The sequence below is a fragment of the Osmerus eperlanus genome, chromosome 19 (genome assembly GCF_963692335.1).
Source record: "Osmerus eperlanus chromosome 19, fOsmEpe2.1, whole genome shotgun sequence".
NCBI classification, from domain to species: domain Eukaryota; kingdom Metazoa; phylum Chordata; class Actinopteri; order Osmeriformes; family Osmeridae; genus Osmerus; species Osmerus eperlanus.
This window is the reverse complement of record NC_085036.1, coordinates 2,222,444-2,242,381: the sequence shown is the minus strand read 5'-3', so window position 1 is coordinate 2,242,381 and position 19,938 is coordinate 2,222,444. Positions and strand designations below refer to the sequence as shown.

Genomic DNA, 19,938 nt, shown 5'->3' with positions numbered 1-19,938 from the left:
TGGCCTGTGCCACACCAACCCAGCCTGCCTCGATTCCATCTCCAGCCTGCCCGGCCTCCTATGCCGCCACCAATACAATATCCTTATCCACCCTGGGCGCATTACCCCCAGTATGTACCTTATGCACCAGTCATGCCACCATCAGGTCCTGTAGCCCCAGGTATATTGGAAATGGCTATCGCATCTTCATACGGCATTCCAAAGCCCAAGCTGACTGCTTTCAGTACCGGCAAAGAGAGCGACTTCATAATGCTGAAGAAAGGATTGGACAGCATCCTTGGGCCACATAAGCACCTTAGCGAGGACTACAAATACCAAGTGCTGTTAGACCTCCTCAAGCTGCCGAATGCCTACCAAGTGGCAAAGAGGTATGTTAACGATCCAACACCATACAGTAGTGCAATGCGAGCCCTCGAAACGCGATATGGTCAGCCACGCCATCTTGTTCAAGGAGAGCTGAAGACTATACTCAACTCCCCACCTATCAAGCAAGGCGACTCACAAGCCTTTGAGGATTTCTCATCAGCTGTCAGCACGATGGTGGGCCTGCTAAGCACTATGGATGGCCCCTCACTGGCTGAACTCAGATGTGGCTCTCACGTGGACACTCTACTCAGTAAGCTGCCCACTAGCTATAGAGAACGCTTTGCTGAGTACTGCTTATCCCAGGGAATCATCCGCAGTGGCAGTGATCGAACATATACGCTCCCCGACTTCGCTGAATGGTTGGAGAGGAAAGCCCAAGCCATCCAGGTGGCGAGACGGGTTACTGACGCGGCCAGGTTGGATGCTACACCGACAGAGCGGGATGGCAAGGCAGCAAGGCCTCGGGAATCCAACTCTGCTAGCATCTACGTGACCAACCAGCCTGAGACTTCATACACCCCTCAGAGCCCTGATGCCTACACTAAGCCAGGTCGGTCCCCCAAGAAGCAAGAGCGCTTTAAGCCATACTGCCCATACTGCCCCAATCAGGAACATTACCTCAGTGCCTGTGCAGAGTTCGCCAAGCTCAACACTGCTGAGAAGGCTAACTGGATAAAGGAAAAGGGAAGATGCTGGCGATGTGGGCGCAGACACAAACCGGAGAGCTGTACCCTGAAGAAGCCATGCGCCACCTGTAACGAGCAACACCTCCTTGTACTGCATGAGGCGGCACTCAAAGCTAACCAGAGTGTCCCCACTGTGTGTACCTCCTCTAGTATGGTGTATGTGGGTAAAGGTAACCACTCCAGTCGTGTCATGTTAAAAGTTGTCCCAGTGAAGCTTCATTATGGAGGCAGGACAATGGACACACGCTGTACTAGACGACGGCTCTGAAAGAACCATCCTACTCCCAGCTGCCGCCAAACATCTTGGTCTACATAGAGTGGAAGAAGCGCTGCCCCTTCGGACCATCCGACAGGATGTCGTAAAGCTAAAAGGCGCATCTGTTTCATTCGAGGTGTCCTCTCCAGCTAACTCTCAGGTGAAACACCACATCCGTCACGCCTTTACTGCTGCTGAGCTCAGCCTGGCTGAGCAGTCATGCCCAATGGAGTCCCTCAAGAAGAGGTACGAACACCTGAGTGGAGTCCCAATGTGTGGATTCAACAGAGTAAAACCAATGCTCCTTATTGGTTCCGACTATCCTCAGTTAATTACCCCTGTGCGTCCAGTACAGACGGGACCTCCAGGTGGTCCAGTAGCCGTGTGCACCCTTCTAGGTTGGGCTATACAAGGACCTACAAACTTCCTGCAGAATCCCACCAGGGAGACGTCTTGCTTACATACAGCGTTCCTGTCTCCTACCCTGGACCTGCATCAACATGTGGAAAGGCTGTGGCAGATCCACACGCTGCCATACCGATCCGAGAAGGTGACGCGCTCCAGGCAAGACCAGGTAGCCATCACCACACTGGAGGAACGAACCCTTCGTGTCACAGTAGATGGAGTGGCCCGTTGCGCCACACCTCTCCTCCGCAAGCCAGGAGGACCCAAGCTACACGCTCCTCCAGCGGCTGTGATGCCTCTCCTCAGAGCTACGGAGCGGCGTTTGGCCACTAACCTGGACCTAACCAGCGTCTACAATGAGGAGATCCACAAGCTGGAGAGAGCGGGGTATGTGGTAAAGATCAGCGACAATGAGACAAACCAGTCTGAGGAATCTTGGTGTATTCCTCATCACATCGTTCACCACTGTTACGGACCTTGTCTAGGGGAAAGGCCGTAACACTGCCCAATGAGCCTATACACGAAGACACACTGAGGTACAAGCAAACAAACGTTTATTCTTAACACAAAAAGAGAAACCCAGCCGACAGGGTACAGTGGAACTACGAGCGGTGCCAAAGAAAAGTAATCAACAAAAAGTGTCCTAATCTACCTAACCAAAAGACATCCCTATACTAATAAAACAGACATGGGTGGCACCCGCTCCTTACCTAGGGTGTTTAACAGGGGTTAGCTACGTGATGGGGTGTATGCTCATGGGCAGCTTACCTGTTCCAAAGCCCCTGTACGACTGAACTAATAGTAAAACAACGAAAAGCACGATACCGAGTACCGGCGATAACTAGACAAACAAACAGGTGATAAAACAACGTATAACACAAGACAAGTCTCATTAGTGTCGGCAACGACGGCAAAAACCACATACAAACGCCGACAAGAAAAACACACAGGGCTAGAGACTACTGAACAGTACACAGGACCGGGTTTAAATGTGGACGGACAGACAGGTGATTGGTGGAGTGTAGTGCGTTGGCGGCGGGGGAGTGGTGACGGCAGCCAATCCTGAACAGAGATGGATGGGCGGAGGTGCACCGGTGACGGGGATATGGAGGCGGCAGCCAATCACTGACGGGCAACGAAAACGAGGGGAAACTGCAGGGAAGACAAGCACACAACAATACAGAACACACATACAAGCAGGGCGAGGGACGTAACAACCACAACGGAAAGTCTAGAGTGGTATTCAACTGCTCATTCAAATACCAGCAAACTGCCCTCAACGACATCTTGCTTCCCGGGCCTAACCTCGGCTCACCACTACTGGGTGTGCTCCTCAGGTTCAGGGAGTATCCGACCGCCATCAGCGGGGACATCCGTGGAATGTTCCACCAGATTAGGCTACTCCCTGAAGACCAGCCACTTCTCAGATTCCTTTGGCGGGATATGGAGAGAGACCGCAGTCCTGACATCTACGAATGGCGCGTCCTGCCCTTTGGCACTACCTGCAGTCCGTGCTGTGCCATATATGCACTTCAGCAGCACACCAAGGAGAACAGCGCTGGCAGCCAAGAGGTACTTGACTCTGTCATGAACGCCTTTTACGTAGATAACTGTCTGCAGTCTCTCCATTCTCCATCACAGGCTAGACAGCTTATCGACAAGATGAGGGTCCTGCTCGCCGCCGGAGGATTCGACATGAGACAGTGGGCGAGCAATAAACCAGAGGTCATTGCACATCTTCCCCCGGAGGCTAGGTCACAGGGTTGCGAGCTGTGGCTGACAGCAGACAGGGCAGATCCCCAAGAATCAACACTCGGGTCTCCGGTGGCACTGCCCATCCGACACACTGGGCTACAAGCACCGCCAAGCAGTAGCCATTGACACCGCTGAGGAATGTGTATCGAGTTCTGGCCTCTCAATACGACCCACTCGGGTACATCACTCCTTACACCACGCGGGCTAAGGTGTTGATTCAAGCGCTCTGGAGGAATGAGCAGGGCTGGGACGAACCCATCTCAGGTGAACTCCTCACTGTCTGGCAGACATGGGAGAACGAGCTCCCTCAACTCCAGCACATCAACATGCCTCGTTGCTACTTGTCAGCCAGTGTGAATCTGGATGCTTCCCCTGTGGACTTACACATATTTTGTGATGCATCAGAGAGAGCGTACGGGTCTGTGGCCTACCTGCGTGTTGAAGACACCGATGGGCATGCAAATTTGTCTTTCGTCATGGCAAGATCCCGTGTTGCTCCAAGGAAACAGCTTTCCATGCCGCGCTTGGAGCTCTGTGCCGCATTGACTGGAGCTCAGCTGGCCAAACTGCTACACTCGGAGCTCACCCTCTCAATAAGGCAGACAATCCTGTGGTCAGACTCGACAACAGTTCTCAGCTGGATCCAGTCTGACTCATCCCAGTATAAGGTGTTCGTCGGGACGCGCATCGCTGAAATACAGGAGCACACTGATATCAGTGACTGGGGGTACGTCCCCTCTGAACATAACCCGGCAGATGACATCACATGGGGGAAATCACTGCATCAGTTGATCCAACCTTCCCGCTGGAATAGTGGACCTGACTTCCTGTATGACCAACCCGCTCACTGGCCATCTAACCCTGCGGTAAAGCCAGAAGAGTCTGACGAGCTCAGGAAATCCACATTCTGTGGTCAGCTCACCGTCCCTGACGAATCTTCTCCTGACCTTACCCAGTACAACACCTGGTCTGATCTACTGGAGGCTACTCACCAGTCCCTTCATGGGGCGGCAGCCCCTCCAATGTCTGCCTCAGATCGTCTGGACATAGGAGTAGTCCTCCTCAAGCAAGCACAGGCAGATTGTTTTCTCGAGGAGCTCAATGCCTTGTGGCACTCGCATCCTGTCAAGGCTAGCAGTCGCCTCAGCCCCCTCTCACCAGAGTATGACCAAACTCTGGGCCTTATTCGAGTTGGCGGTCGCCTCCGCAAAGCTGAAGATCTACCTGAGGACATGCTTCATCCCATTATCCTTGCTCCCGAACACCACATCACTCAGCTGCTGGTGAAGGACTACGATGATCGTTTACTTCATGCAGGCCCTGAGAGAGTCTTCGCCGAGATCAGGAGGGCCTACTGGATTCTCAGAGGCCGCCAAGCCATCAAGAAGCACCAGCAGCGGTGCGTGGAGTGTCGCAAGTGGCGCAGTAAGCCAGTGATCCCTAAAATGGCAGATCTCCCAGCTGCACGGCTCCGATTCAACAAGCCCCCATTTTGGTCTACTGGCGTGGACTGTTTTGGCCCATACCTGATTAAGATAGGCCGGCGGCAGGAGAAACGCTGGGTCATTGTGTTTAAATACCTGACCACCAGGTGTGTTCATCTTGACTTACTGCCTAGTATGGACACAGACTCATTCCTCCTGGCACTCCGTCGCTTCATCGCGAGAAGAGGGAAGCCCTACGAGATACTGAGTGACAGGGGCACCAACTTCCGTGGAGGGGAGAAGGAGCTCCAGGAAGCCTTTGAAGCCCTCGAACCATCTCTCAAAACACAGTTAGCCAAACAGTGCATCACCTTTAAATTTAACCCACCTCTAGCTCCACACTTTGGTGGAGTGTGGGAGAGAGAAATTTAATCAGTTAAGACATCTCTCCAAACCATCCTGAGGGACCAAGCCATCCCCGAGGAGGTTTTGATGACCGTCCTCATCGAAGTTGAGGGGATCCTCAATTCGAAGCCGTTGGGTTACGCATCATCGGACCCGGCGGATCCTGATCCCATTACCCCAAATCTTTTGCTCATGGGGCGGCGGGATGCCTCACTGCCCCAGGCCGTATATGGCGCCAGTGACCTGCTAGGACGCCGCCGGTGGAGGCACAGCCAGGTGCTTGCTGGCCACTTCTGGGATCAGTTCACACGCAAGTACCTCCCCGGTCTCCAACCACGACAGAAGTGGAGGAATGCCACGCCTGACCTCGCTGTGGACACCGTCGTTATGGTGGTTGACTCACAGCTCCCGAGGGCACTGTGGCCCGTCGGGCGCATCACCAGGATTATCCCCAGCGACAAGGTACGCGCAGCGGAGGTGGACATTAAAGGCAACCTCTATACTCGTCCTGTCACCAAGCTGATCGAGCTGCCTAGGATGCCGGACGACGGTGAGACCAGCGCTCCCTAGCCCTGCATGGACTTTCCTATTACTGCGCATTCGCTCCACGAATCCGGGGGCGGCTGTGGAAAACTCCATTCTGGACTGTGAGCTCACGTCACTGTTAGGGCTGAGGTGTTGCGCACGCGCACAAACTTTCCATTTCCTTTTTATACCAGCTGCTAATACGAGTGGACGTGCTTTCAATATATCATGCTAGCATAAAGTTAATGTTGTGTTGCCGTGTGCGTTACTGCCAATTTAAGTATATGGTTTCATGTTATTGCTAGCATTACTCTCCTCATGTTGATGTTTACTAGCACTAGCTGTTATAACTAGTCATGTATCGCATACGTTGTATCGATTTGTTCTAGCCTGTCTCCGACGCTGATCTGGATATCCAATTGTTTTGATATCGCTGGTAGCTTAGAGTTAGCGTAACAGCATTGTGATTACGGTGTTACTGATACACTGAGTGCAGGTATTAATATATTATTATTTCAGTTGGTTTGCGTAGCAATTCATAATAGTGAACTATATATTCATAATTGATATGTAATTATGTATATGTATGTCATATTCTGTATTTCGTTTATTCTACAGAAACCACACAAACGTACAAATACTTCTTGGAATGTATGTTTATTCTACTGCAAGCACCAAATGCACTCGGTTAACCTGCTGAAGGTTAAACATCAATAAACCTGTTTCTACTACACCTGAAGGTTGTGGCTACTCTCACCGGAGTACGTAGTCAGCTAAGGGCAAACTAGTGTGTAACGCATACGGACTTCACACTAAACATTCTAAATCATTCAAATGTAGGCACAGGGTATAGGCTATACTATAGTTACGAGTTACTCGATAGAATAAGGGCAAACAGTGTTTCTTTCGTTTCAAAGACCTCAATTTCTTTTTTGTCTATAAGAGCATGAAGCCCACCTGAATCATCCTCTTCGGCTAACCATTGATCAAAAGTCATCCCCCCCAAAAGATCGAAGTTAACATGAAACATGTTGTTGATGTGATTACTGTCAAGCTTAAAATGACAACTAATAACGGTCGCGTTATTTTGATAACGCACCAATATGGAACGCTCCTCAGCTTAATTGTAAACAGGTGTACAGTTACTTTTTGAGTGCGCACTAATATGGAACGCTTCCCTTTTAAGGTAATTGTAAAAAGTCGCACAGTACTTTATCGCTCAATAATGCACACCCCGGAACTCCCTCTCAACCAATCAGAATGCTTGATTTCATCCACCCGTATTATAATAATGAATGAATGCAATATGAGTAGGCTAAATGCCTGAAAATATCATGAGAAGGGAAAACTTAAAAGGATGTTTAAGTCATAAAGATTAGGTCCATTTTTACACCGTTCTGCCAAATGTATTCGTTTTGATTCAACTAGGAGGCTGCCTCTTGCAGGGGAAATGAGAAGACATCATATTTAATTCTACACTTCACTCGTATTTTCAGTTGTAAATGAGCAGCACAAAAAAAATGCTTTTAAATATATGTAATCTTTATAAATAATAAGTATGCATTTTTATATAAAATATACAATATCAGTTGTAAAAATGTCATTCAAAAACGGACCCCTGTGCAACCGACGCAAGCAAGCACACCCTACAATTTCCCCAGAAATTGTACCCTCTCTAGTTATGAGATAATATTACTAGTAAACAATTAATGGGTACAATTATCATTATATACCTGTAGTTTTAAGCCAGTGTAGCTCACTGTTATGCTGTACGCGACGCGGTTTAGAGAAACAATTCTATTGCTGTTTAGGAAGCCAAACGGCGACAGTAAAATCTCGGCCCTCCCCTTACAAAAATCAAAATTCCCAGATGAGTTTTTCAATTGGTGACTCAACCTGTCACTCAAATTACAGCCAATCCCTGTGCGAATACCATCCCGTATGTGGCACAGAGGTTTTCCCATTTTAAGACGTCTGTAATGGGCTGAGAGTACTTTGAGCCATTGGCTACTAACCTGAACTTCAATGCCACAGCCTCAATTTGATGTCATTCTGTTCATGAAGGTCTCCTCTACAGGACTGTGAAATCCGCTAACATTTCCCAGCTGGGGTTTTTTTTTATAATCGAGGTTAAGTCCGAGGAGTGCCTGTGATTTACTGAATTCTGACAGTAGCTACCTAGCTTGCAATGCCCACGACAGACTGAGGTTATACTGGCTTTGTTTTAGTTTTGCAGTGCCTAAGTGGCATGACATGGTTGCGTTTGGACGTTTTTGGTACATTGGGCTTCATATAACATTTCTATTTTGAGTATACTTGTATCTTGCAAGGTTTGCTATAAAAGAAAAATGTATGTTCATACTCGGAAAAAGGCGCGTTTTTATATTCCCCTCAACTCCGCCATCTAGTGACTTTTTTTGTGAACTGATCTGCATTATCTTCAATCACCAGCACATATTGAGACAATTATATATCACATAGATTTAACAACAAATGTAGCCAATCCCAAATTTAAGTAGGCAATTGTGTGAATGGTGTAATGGAGGACATTTGGATTTGAAGGAGTGACAGTGATCAGCTCAACGTGACTTTAACTGAGCGCATTAGTGAAAGTTTATTTTGGGGTTATTTAGGTGGCTCTTAAAAGAGCCTTTGTTGCTTTTAGGTGGGAGTCTTTACAATATCTTGCTCAGACCTGAGAGGACATTCAACAGAAACATTTCATTTCCCCTGAAATTTAGGTGAACGCCGTCCCTAAAATAACAATCATCCTTATGATGGATGTTGTTGTTTCGGATGCCAGACATGCCCCTATCAGCCAGAAAGGCGGCTATGCCGTCATTCACACGCCTTCGGGCCCGTTCAATCCCGTACACACTGGTACCAGGTACATGGTTGCGATAGACCCGTCGCTGGATAATATCAGAAAATATGATCTTGATACTTTTGCAGTAACCATCCAAGATCGTTCCTCATTTGGATCATCAGAGAACACGGCGTTTGAGAGGCCAGGTTGTTTCCGCCTAGATGTACGATCGTTACGTCGGGACCTGGACCCGGTGTTCACTGGAGAAGAGGCAGGAGCTGCTCCCATCTCATACCCCTCTTCCCCATCCACTCAATCTGGCACATCAAGCCGAGGGTGGCTGTGTCCCGTGGCCGTGTGGCGGTCAGGTGGCGTTCAAGCCAGTAAATCAGCGAGCTGCCGATTATCCACACGCGTGGCTTTTGAAGGAGTTGGAGTTCGTTTTCCATAATAGTTGGTAAGTAAAGTCTAGAGACAGATGCACTTATATTTAAACCCCTTTCTATTTTTTTTAAAGGGACGAATAACTGCTTACTATTGGTCTATCATAAAACGGTGGGAACATGTTACAATTTACCACAGTGACAGGGGGGAGGGGCACAAGTGAGTGTGAGGGGATATGATCTTATTGGGTATTAATCAGAGTAAACAAACCAATTATATCCAGCTAAGCACCCTCCCCCCCAGCAACACACACAAACACTCCAGCAACACATTATAACTCATACAAAGATTAAGCCAATCAATTGTTACTGTCCACCCCTCCCCCCCTGTCAGTGAGGAGTTATTACATTTACATTTAGTCATTTAGCAGACGTTCTTATCCAGAGCGACTTACAGTAAGTACAGGGACATACCCCCCGAGGCAAGTAGGGTGAAGTGCCTTGCCCAAGGACACATCGTCATGTGGCACGGCCGGGAATCGAACTGGCAACCTTCTGATTACTAGCCCGCTTCCCTAACCGCTCAGCCACCTGACTCACCTTATTAGTTCAAATCTAATAATTCATTACTGACAGACGACAAGCAAGAGAACATGAGCTGCAGCAAAGAGACAAAGAGTGAAGGTAGTATGGTGTTCAGGGAATGTGAGAGATTAGGTGTAGAGTTGCATAATTTATCAGGAGAGAAAGACTGATATCAAGTTGTTGACCAATAGGGTCTTGTTTGAGATTCACAGGTTTGTATCTTTGATGGATGTAGGTACAGTGATTCAAAGTGTAGTTGACATTTTGTGTTACAACCTTGTTTTAAATGTAGATGATCGCAGGGCCCTTGAGAGGTGGGTAAGTACATATATCAAGAGAGCGTTGTCAAGGAATCGTAGATTTGTACATAGAGAAAGGGTCGCTTTTGAAGAGAAATCAGTTAATTTTGGTCAATGTACACAGGCTGAGAGCCAGGAGCTAGTAGCTAGTATCGAACTGGAATGTGTCAGGGACGTAGACAAGGTTGTTGTGGATTTAGAAAGGGAACTGAAGGAAAGGGATCAATTAGTGCAGGACTTTGAGACTTTGAGAGAAAGATAGGATAGACAATGATAGGAAAGAGAGAGGTCTGAGGTTAAGATCAGCAGCTTGCAGTGTAAGCTAGACAAGTGTAGTCAGAGGTTCTCAGATAACCATAGCTCCAGATCCCTGGTTAAGAAGAAGTTGAAGAGGAGGGAAGATAGGCTAGCACTGAAAGAGCAGGAGGCTCAGAGCCTTAGGCTTCAGAACAGTGTGTTGGAAGTGGCCAAGGAAGAGTTAGAAGAAAGGTTAGTAGGTCTGAGTCAGGGACTAGCACAAATGAAAATTGAGAAAAGGAATCAGAATCAGAATGGGATTTATTCGCCAGGAAAGTTTGCACAGACAAGGAATTTGCTTTGGCAGTAAACAATAAACATATACCTAAAATTTAAATATGTGGACTATCTATACTAAGGGTACATAAACTAGCAGTACTAAGTGGGATTAGAATAGAATTAAATATACAATAAAATAAAATATAAGTTGCCGTAAATTACAATATAAAAATACAAATATTACAAAAAATACAAATGTACAAGATACCATTTTGTAATGCAGTGCAAAAAGCAGTGTGTTTTAAGCAAGAAGTCATTAGAGTCAGTGTGGTCCCTTGGCCTTGTTGAAGAGGCCAACAGCGGAAGGGAAGAAACTGTTTTTGTGGCGTGAGGTATTGGTCCTGATGGACCGCAGCCTTCTGCCGGAGGGGAGTGACTGAAACAGGGAGTGTCCAGGGTGGGAGGAGTCGGCCACAATCTTTCTCGCTCGCCTCAGGGTCCTCGAGGTGTGCAGGTCCTCGAGGGTAGGCAGATTGCAGCCAATCACCTTCTCAGCAGTGCGGATGATACGCTGCAGTCTGCTCTTGTCCTTGGCAGTGGCAGCAGCGTACCAGACGGTGATGGAGGAGGTGAGGATGGACTCAATGATGGCTGAGTAGAAGTGCACCATCATTGTCTTTGGCAGGTTGAACTTCTTCAGCTGCCGAAGGAAGTACATCCTCTGTTGTGCTTTCTTGATGAGGGAGCTGATGTTCAGTTCCCACTTGAGGTCCTGGGAGAGGATAGTGCCCAGGAAGCGGAAGGACTCCACAGTGTTGACTGGGGAGTCACACAGGGTGATGGGGGTGAGTGGGGCTGTGTTCCTCCTGAAGTCCACAACCATCTCCACTGTCTTAAGAGCATTGAGCTCTAAGTTGTTCTGGCTGCACCAGGTCACCAGGTTGGCCGCTTCCCACCTATAATCAGACTCGTCTCCACCAGAGATGAGCCCAATAAGGGTGGTGTCGTCCGCAAACTTCAGGAGTTTGACGGACGGATGACTGGAGGTGCAACTGTTGGTGTACAGGGAGAAGAGCAGAGGAGAAAGGACGCAGCCCTGAGGTGATCCGGTGCTGATGGACCGGGAGTCAGAGACTTGTGTTCCCAGCTTAACGCAATGCTTCCTGTCAGACAGGAAGTCTGTGATCCACCTGCAGGTGGAATCAGGCACGTTCAGCTGGGAGAGCTTGTCCTGAAGCAGGGCGGGGATGATGGTATTGAAGGCAGAGCTGAAGTCCACAAACAGGATCCTGGCATAGGATGCTGGGGAGTCCAGGTGCTGTAGGGTGAAGTGGAGGGCCATGTTAACTGCATCGTCCACAGACCTGTTGGCTCTGTAGGCAAACTGCAGGGGGTCCAGTAGAGGGTCAGTGATGGATTTAAGGTGTGCCAGCACCAGGCGCTCGAAAGACTTCATTACCACAGAGGTCAGGGCGACGGGTCTGTAGTCATTATGTCCTGTTGGCCTTGGCTTTTTGGGCACAGGGATGATGGTGGAGGACTTGAGACAGGCTGGCACATGGCATGTCTCAAGGGAGGTGTTAAAGATGTAGGTAAACACCGGAGACAGCTGGTCAGCGCAGTGCTTGAGGGTGGCTGGAGAGACAGAGTCCGGCCCAGCTGCTTTGCGGGGATTCTGCCTCTTGAAAAGTCTGTTAACTTCACCCTCCTGAATGGAGAGAGTCGTCACTGTAGAGGGGGGGGAGGTGGGAGGCCTCCTGGGTGGGAAGGGGTAGTTCAGGACTGTACAATTGTCTTTCAAATCTGCAGTAGAACTCATTCAGGTCGTTGGCCAGGCGGGAGTCGTTAGTGGAGTGGGGGGCTCTGGGCTTGTAGTTGGTAATCTGCCTGAGCCCTCTCCAGACAGAAGCAGAGTCGTTTGCAGAGAATTGGTGTTTTAGTCTCTCTGAGTACAGTCGTTTAGCCTCCCTCACCGCCTTGCTAAACCTGTTCTTCGACTCCTTGAAACTGTCTTTGTCCCCACTCCTAAACGCGGCCTCTTTCTCTGACCTCAACCTTCTGAGTTTAGCTGTAAACCAGGGTTTGTCGTTGTTGTAGCTTACCCTGGTGCGTGTTGGTATACAGCAGTCCTCACAGAAGCTGATGTATGATGTCACAGCCTCTGTGAGCTCATCCAGACTATTGGTAGCAGTCGTGAACATGTCCCAGTCAGTGCAGTCCAAGCACGCCCGCAGATCCTCCATAGCTTCACTGGTCCACTGTTTTGATGTCCTCACAGCAGGCTTACAGCGCTTTAGCTTCTGCCTGTATGCAGGAATCAGGTGGACCATGGCGTGGTCAGAGTGACCCAGTGCTGCTCGGGGGACCGCATGGTATGCCTTGCTGATTGTAGAGTAGCAGTGATCCAAGGTGTTTCCTTCTCTGGTAGGGCATCTCTGGAGGGAGACTGCGTTCTAATTATTTAAAAAGAAAGACCAATCAGGTAAGTGGTAGAGTGTCTAGTTTAGTAGAGCAGGTTCAGAGTTTAAATGAGCAAGTGCAGTTTTGGAAATGGGAACATGCTGCCGCACAGGAGGAACTAGACAGGTTTATACAAGGGCAGGTCCCCACTTTTGAGCATGGTAGGTATTCAGATGTTGTTAGGGAGGTGTATGTAGCGCCCCTTGAGCCTCGTTTTCGGGCATAACTTAAGTTAACAAAATACTAGGGCGCTCTGAGTTCTTTGAAACTAATATTTGCAAAAGGAATGAATGAAATTATAAGCCGTTATTTTATAAGGTCCCAATCTATTATTTCAAATACAAATAATTCATCTGCATCCAACTTAACAAACACAGCCTTCACATTTAATATATATATAAGACATTACAATTGAAAGAACAATATCACTGGCCGTAATTATCCTATTAGGTACTAATAGAAAATAATGAACCCAGTCCGTCAAATACCAACTGGAGTTCGGCTCGGGTACGTTGGTCCACAGCACGAGATGGCGGCTGCCGTCTGTGGGCAACACGTGGCCCAACCAGCTACCTTGTGGCGTGACGATGGTCGGAAAGTTGAGCAGGTTGACGGTGTCCAGGAGAATTTTACCAGAGTTCGTTGAGGCTTTGGATGTCCGTAAGAATGGAAAGTTCCTTGAATTTGGCTATCCACCAAATTCTGTCCTTCTCCAGTCCGACGCTGTCCTTTTATGAATTGTAAGCACGGCTGGAGATGCCTATCCGACAACTCACCCGTTACAATTCAGGATAGTGTTATCGAGTTGGCAACACATTCAAATCACTTAATGCTACAGCTTCAGTTTTATCACGACTGCAACCCTCGAATCAAACTCAACGCACACAAACTCTGATATGACCTCCACCATCTCTTCCGTTTCCTTCCTCCCAATATATATCCCGACATCAGGTCAAGGTTCAAACTAATCAATAAGCTGAACTGAAATGAAATCCAAATATTAACAGCGGAAATATTATATAAAATATATTAAACTTAACAGCATTAGTTTATATGAACAGAAAAACAATAAACAAATGCAATATTAAATAAAATACCAGCAAGGGGCTACATGTACATGGATTTGATCACAACTATGGGGGTGAGTTCCACCAAAGCATCTGAAGTTGTGACAGTTGTGTTGCAGAAGCTTGGCAGGTCAAAGATAGGAAGGCTTCCTAGCCAGTCTTTTTTGTAAATATATGGTGTTGGAAGCAAGACAGGTGTCGTTACAGCATCTGCAAAGTACTCTGTTGTCAGAGAATAACTTGACCCTTTGCACAGATGCAACAAGTAAGTTTGGACACAAATATGGCACTGCAGGTATCTTTTTAAAGCGAATGAAAGAGTTAACTGACCAGCTGGGGGCAATAGGTGCGGTAATTGAAGAGGAGGACCAGATCGTAACACTCCTGGGTAGTCTGCCATCAAGCTACGCTACAATCGTCACTGCGCTGGAAACGAAGTTGGACAGTCTAACGCTGCAGTTCGTACAGCAAGCATTAATAAACCAAGAACAAAAGCGAGTGTCCGCTGATGGTGATACTATGTTCAGTGGTGCCGCGTCCGGAGGCGCGTCAGCGTTGACAACCTCACAAGTCCGTATGCAGACCAACTACCGGTCATCGAGAGCCGACAGACCCGGCTCATGGAGATGTTACAAGTGTGGGAAGGAGGGACATATCAAGCATATCAATCTCATACTGTCCAAGTATGAGAAAATGGACCAAATCGCACAAAGCCAAAAATGTAACATGTGACCATGATGAAGACGCGTCTGAGAGTGTCTTCGTCGCCAGAGAGGCGAATCAGGCTAAGAGGACACAACAGGTTGCGTGGTTAATTGACTCTGGAGCCTCAAAGCACATGACGTGTCACGGAGAAGTCCTCCAAGACTACAGGCGATTCCCAAATGCACAGTCTGTGAAACTTGGAGATGGCAGAGTGGTTGACACTCTAGGACTTGGTAATGTTAAATGAAGTAGGATACCAGCTGTTTGAACTCTGTTAAATGATGAGAATGACATTAAATATCAGTGATGTGAAGAACGTCACAATGTTCAATGTGCTGTATGTTCCCAAGTTATCCGGGAATCTCTTCTCAGTGGGAGCTGCTGTCGAAAAAGGAAATACTGTGAAGTTCAACAAGTCTCGCTGTTACATCCGTGATAAAAGTGGGAATCTTAGAGGAATGGGAACACAAAGATCTGATGGCTTGTATCAACTGGATGTCGAGGGGAGTTCGCCTGCCTGTCACTGTGCGCCAAGTGCATCAATAGCAGCCAGCTTGTGGCACCAGCGACTGGGCCACCCCACTAAGGTGAAAGAACTTAAGGAAATGGTAAATGGAGTGGACTTCCCTGCAGAGAAAGACTTACCCTTCTGTGAAGCATGCGTTAAAGGCAAGCTGTCTAGGAAGCCACATAAGCCAGTGGGAGGAATCCGTTCCAAACGTAGACTGCAGTTGGTTCATAGTGACGTCTGTGGTCCCATGCAGACTGAATCCATAGGCAGATCAAAGTACTTTGTGACTTTTATTGATGACTATTCCAGGTGTTGCAAGGTGTATTTTATGAGACAGAAGAGTGAAGTCCTTTGCAAATTCAAGGAGTTCGAGAGAACATTATCGAACGAGTGCGGACAGAAGATGGCAAGACTGAATGGGGTGGCAGAAATGGGGTGGCAGAAAGGAAAAATAGGACATTGGTCGAAGCAGCGAGGAACATGCTCTCTCACGCCAAGTTAACAAAGCAGTACTGGGCAGAGGCTGTAGCGACTGCAGCTTACATACAGAACAGACTCCCCACATCTGTTCTGAAACGAGTGACTCCCTATCAGAGATGGTGCGACAAACAGCCAAATGTAAGTCACATGAAGGTGTTTGGGTGCGTAGCTTATGCACATGTCCCAGAAACAGACAGAAGGAAACTGGACAAGAAAGCAGTGAAACTTTGTTTTGTGGGATATGCCAATGCCAAGGGCTATCGCTTGTATGACAAAGAAAAAAATAGGATACTAATTCGTCGGGATGTGATCTTTAATGAGTACGATTTTGGCTTAAAACAAGAAGTGGACATTTGTTCGGAGGACAAAGCCATCATGAAATCTGAGAGAACACCAGCCGACTCTACCTTCAGCGAAGCTGCCGGAGAAGGCGACCTGAAACCACCAGAGGTGGACGTTTCCTGTTTGGGGAATGGAGTTCTCACGAAGACAGAGGAGAGAACACCAGGAACTGCTAGGGTGGGTAGCAGGACCAGAAGACCACCTAGGAGATACGGCATTGACGAGTTTGCCGACCTGGTGACTGTTGACCATTATGCCAGTGTTTGTTGCGTTGCTGAACCAAGCACACTTAAAGAGGCAATGATGAGTCCTGACGCAAAAGAATGGCAGGAGGCGGCCGACCTGGAATATGGATCATTGCTGGAAAATAAGACTTGGGATTTAGTGGAATAACCCAGGGATCGGAAGGCCATAGGATCAAGATGGGTGTTTAAGACCAAGCATCATAGTGATGGAAGAGTGGAGAGGTACAAGTGCCGACTCGTCGCTAAGGGTTACTCACAGATGTATGGTGCTGACTACAATGAAACGTATTCACCCGTGGTACGCTTTAGCTCAGTTCGTACATTGCTGTCCTTTGCGGTCCAGAACAACATGCATGTGCATCAGATGGATGTGGTGACCGCATTTCTGAACGGACACCTGGATGAGGAGATCTACATGGAGCAGCCAGAGGGATACATCAGACCAGGGGAGGAAGGTTTGGTGTGCAAACTGAAGAGGTCAATATACGGACTGAAGCAGTCCCCTCGCTGCTGGAGCAAAACCTTCACAGGGTTCATGAACAGGTTTCGTACAGAGCACATCAGACCCGTGTGTGTTTGTGAGATCTCGACAGGAGCTGGAGATATTAGCTGTGAATGTAGATGATTTGATCCTGATAACTGAATCGATGGAAAGCATGGAGGAGCTGAAACACGCTCTTAGGAAGCGTTTCAAGATGAAGGACATGAGAGAACTGTCCTACATCTTGGGAGTCTCGGTCATCCAAGACAAAGAAAATAACTGTGTGTTCCTTCATCATTACATCAAAGCCATTCTTCAAAAGTATGATATGCATGATGCAAAGCCTGTTACAACTCCAGCTGATGCAAACGTAAGGCTGACAAAAAATGACGGTGTCAGCAAGCCTGTGAATCCAAGTACGTACCAGTCTATGGTGGGTAGCCTACTGTATGCTGCGATGGCCACACGACCCGACATAGCACACGCAGTGAGCGCTGTGTCAGTAAAGCATAACCCTAAACACTTAACCCTAAACCTAAACCCTAACTGTGTGAACAAATGCTTTACTAATGATACATTTTGTATAAACAATAAATAACTAATGGTGAACAAACCGTTAACTAATAGGTAACAAATTGTTTAATAAATTATGAATTGCGTGAGCTCATCTAAAGTGTTACTGAAAGGAGGAATTGTTTGGGAGTTCATTGACTTTGGCATGGACTTGGCAGCCTGCATTGAACTCATTGAAAAGGTTGGTCTGTGTAGATGTTTTTTGTTATGTCCAAAAGTAATCACATCAAAGTTGTCTTGTGAAGGCAGATTAAATGAAATGACAGGATGCAACATTTCTAATTGTTACTTTTAACTTCTCTGTCACCAGCCCATGGGTATCATGTCCATCCTTGAAGAGGAGTGCATGTTCCCCAAAGCCAGTGATGCTACATTCAAGGCTAAGCTGTATAACAACCACCTGGGCAAAGCTGCCAACTTCCAGAAGCCCAGGATTATAAAAGGTCGACCAGAGGCCCATTTCTCCGTGGTTGGAGCAGGAAAGAAGAAGAAAGGCTCCTCTTTCCAGACAGTGTCTGCTTTGCACAGGGTGAGTTTGAGTGTGGATGTTCAAGATGTTACAGTGATGATGATGATGAATTTGTTTTTACTATTGATTAAATCTAATACAAAAACACATAGCACAATTGTTCAAAATGTTTCTATTCACAGGAGAACCTGAACAAACTCATGACCAACTTGAAGTCTACTCACCCCCACTTTGTGCGTTGCCTCATCCCCAACGAGACCAAGACTCCTGGGGCCATGGAGAACCCTCTGGTCATGCACCAGCTGCGCTGTAACGGTGTGCTGGAAGGCATCAGAATCTGCAGGAAGGGATTCCCCAACAGGGTTCAGTATGGTGACTTCAAACAAAGGTGGAAAAGAAAATTAAAGACTCACACTGTTTTTGCATAAATGTTTCATCTTTTACGTATAAATGTATACAGATCAATGCACTCAATAATAGTTTTATACATTTATGATTTGATACATATATCGCATCCTAAATCCAAACGTTATCCCTGAGGGAGCGTTTATGGACAACAATAAGGCAGCAGAAAAACTGCTGGGTAGTCTGGACATTGACCATGAGCAGTACAGATTAGGACACACTAAGGTAAATATACTGAGAATGAGAGGCTGGCGTAAACGCCCTGTTTCAATGAGCAGCATGAAAACGTATAATTTGAGTATCTTTATCGGGTGTTCTTCAAGGCTGGTCTGCTGGGTGTTCTAGAGGAGATGAGAGACGACCGTCTCACCCTCATCATCGCAGGGATCCAGTCCAGAGCACGTGGTGCACTAGCCAGAAATGACTTCCAGAAAATTGTAGAGCGCAGGTATTGTACAAATTGACATACTGTAGTTTGAATTCTAAAAATTAGAAATGAGAAGTTCAAGAGACATTACTTCTTTGCAGAGATGCCCTGCTTGTGATCCAACGGAACATCCGTGCCTTCATGGGGGTCAAGAATTGGCCCTGGATGAAGATGTACTTCAAGATCAAACCTCTGTTGAAGTCAACCGAGACTGAGAAAGAGATGGCCAACATGAAGGAAGAGTTTATAAAACTTAAAGAAGCTTATGCTAAATCTGAAGCCCGTAGGAAAGAGCTGGAAGAGAAAATGGTCTCCCTTCTCCAAGAGAAGAACGACCTCCACCTCCAAACTGTGAGTGAAAGTCACAACAAACTTTTATAATAATATAACTGAAGTGTCTTTCATTGCAAGTTGTAATTATTTGATCCCCTCACAGGAACAAGACAGTCTGGGAAATGCTGAGGAGAGGTGTGAGGGATTGATCAAGAGCAAAATCCAGCTTGAGGCCAAATCCAAGTTGCTGACTGAAAGACTGGAGGATGAGGAGGAGATGAATGCAGAGCTTACTGCTAAGAAGAGGAAGCTGGAGGATGAGTGTTCAGAACTCAAGAAAGACAGAACTCACTCTGGCCAAAGTGGAGAAGGAGAAGCATGCCACGGAGAACAAGGTAAAGACCAACTTGACTTGTGAATGAGATCAAAGTAAAAGTGAGAACAAAATATACCTACACTATATAACTTCAGGTTAAAAACCTGACTGAGGAGATGGCAGCTCTGGATGAAATCATCGCCAAGTTGACCAAGGAGAAGAAAGCTCTCCAGGAGGCTCACCAGCAGACACTGGACGACCTTCAGAGTGAGGAAGACAAAGTCAACACTCTGACCAAGGCCAAAACCAAGCTGGAACAGCAGGTTGATGATGTGAGTATCAAACTGAGTATCAAGTCATCAAGTGTTACTTTAACCCTTGTGTTATCTTCGGGTCATTCTGACCCATCAGTTACATTTAGTCATTTAGCAGACGTTCTTATCCAGAGTGACTTACAGTAAGTACAGGGACATTCCCCCCGAGGCAAGTAGGGTCAAGTGCCTTGCCCAAGGACAAGTGTTACTGTAAGTTACAAGTAGAACAAAGGTGTATGGTTTTCGTCATGATATTCCACCTGTATGATCAACCAGCTTGAAGGTTCCCAGGAGCAAGAGAGAAGAAGGTAAGAATGGACCTTGAGAGAGCCAAGAGGAAGCTGGAGGGAGACCTGACGTTGACCCAGGAAAGCCTAATGGACCTGGAGAATGACAAACAGCAGATGGAGGAGAAACTGAAGAAGTGAGATTATAACCCAAAGAACTATCACTACAATG

General features: G+C 47.2%; 1 pseudogene; it reads left to right on the top strand.

The window, feature by feature from the left end:
• The first annotated feature begins 13,400 nt into the window (after window positions 1-13,400).
• The window catches only part of LOC134039998 (myosin heavy chain, cardiac muscle isoform-like), a 28,003-nt pseudogene continuing 21,465 nt past the window's right edge, over window positions 13,401-19,938 (top strand).